The 1,921-nt window shown below is 36.2% G+C and overlaps 1 protein-coding gene across 2 annotated transcripts in view; it reads left to right on the top strand.

The window, feature by feature from the left end:
* Window positions 1–1,921, top strand: part of LOC101855675 (growth hormone-regulated TBC protein 1) — a 50,352-nt gene that overhangs the window by 35,488 nt on the left and 12,943 nt on the right. The window lies entirely within an intron of this gene.

Below are 1,921 nucleotides of genomic sequence, written 5' to 3'. Positions count from 1 at the left end.
CTCTCTCTCTCTCTCTCTCTCTCTCTCCCTCTGTTTATATCTCTTTTGCCCTTTTTAACTCCCAGTGGAGCATAGGCCATCAACATTTCTCCAGTCAGAAGCTGTCCTGTGCATCCTTTTCTAGCTGTTTCCATGATGTCCCCGCCTTTTCCATTTCCGCGTGTACCGCTCGCCTCCATGTCATTTTTGGTCTTCCTTTCTTACGTTTTCCTTGTGGCTTTGATGTGGAATCCACAAGGAAACACAAATGCACAAGCGTATGATTCCACCGCGTCGTGATAACAATAATGCGCTTTGACGTACCAGGCTCGTGGCCGGTCAAGACCTGGTGACCATTACATTTAGCACAGGCTACAGAGGCGCCCGTTTAGATAACGCTCTGTTTGTTTTAGATAAGCGTACCATTGGGCTCCCTCTCTCTCTCTATATTATTATTATTAATGTCTTATTACTATTATTCATGGTATACCATATTATTTAATATTATGTATGTGCAGTTTGTTTTCTGGGTGGTTGGGGAGGGGTGGTCCCGCTTCTCCCTATCTCCAAATCTACGAACCTATTTGTTAAATAAAGATAATCGTCGATAATAATAATAATAATAATAATAATAATAATAATAATAATATAATAATATTAATAATAATGATAATAATAATAAGTGGGTGGTTGGCGGGTGCTCTGGTGTGGTATGTTTCTTCTTCCCTATCACACATATATTATAATTATGGTCTTTATCTCCCCTCCTTCTTTTTTGTGTTTGCTACTTCTTTGTAACACCTCTAATCGTCGGCACTTATATGACCTTATTGTGTTGCAAGTGCCGTAAAACTCTTACTAAAATATAAAAAAATAATGATAATAACAACCACAATAACATATCTGTCATCATCATCATCATCATCATCATCATCATCATCATCATCATCATGATGATGATGATCATCATCATCAAGTGCTAGATCTGCGACAGACATCGGCAATCATTGTTCTCTCTTCATTCCTTTGCTCGGATGCTCTTTAAAAAAGCTACATAAATAGCATCCTGATCTTTCCCCGTCACCCATCTATTTAGGTTCTCCAAGAAGGTTGCTCTGAGCCTTTACTTTAATTTTTTTTCAGGTGTCACGAATAAAGCATTTATTTGTCTTTTTCTGATTGTTAAAATCCGCCAGCGGTTCATGTGGGCAATTTCAAGCACTCTCATTTGATTTCTTTTCATTTCAAGAAATTCCCTGCCATCTCCTAAGAAAACAGGTTTCCGTTTTTTTCTATTTTCTTTTCATTGTCTTATTTGGTGACTGTCCAGCATTCACAGCTACAGAGGTCTGATCATTCATAACATTTCAGAAATTTATTTTTGGTAGTCATTGAGATGGTTTTGTGGTTGTTGTTTTTTTTAGGATTAACCTCATTTATTGAAACTATCTTTAGAAATTCTTCGTTTTACTTCTGTGGTACATTTGGCAGACATTTAAACTATTCAACTTTTTAAAATCTTTTGACCTTTGCTTATGAGATAACAAACAGGATTTACTGATAAAAAAAAATCACCGTACATTCTGTTTTCTTCCCATTTAACAATAGCCCCTCACGTTCACTTTCTGTTACAATAGTATCAAGATGAGATTGACGTTCCTTTTCTGTGCCTGCTATTAAAACTGTGTCATCGGCATTATATCTGATGATGATGTTGATATTTTGGCCACTCACTTTGAGACCTGGACATTCTTCTACATTTCTAAGGATTGTTTCTCTGTATGACAAACAGGTCTGGTGACAAAACACATCCTTGCCCCATTCTTCTTCAAATCTGCAGATGTTCGCTGTAGTCTTCACCATAATATTCACAATTATAATGAGAATAATAATGCTGTTTTTATTATTGTTATTGTTATTATAAATATTACAGTGCTATTAT

Source organism: Aplysia californica, unplaced genomic scaffold, assembly GCF_000002075.1.
Source record: "Aplysia californica isolate F4 #8 unplaced genomic scaffold, AplCal3.0 scaffold00636, whole genome shotgun sequence".
In the NCBI taxonomy this organism is placed as follows: domain Eukaryota; kingdom Metazoa; phylum Mollusca; class Gastropoda; order Aplysiida; family Aplysiidae; genus Aplysia; species Aplysia californica.
This window is presented reverse-complemented; position numbering and strand designations above follow the sequence as displayed.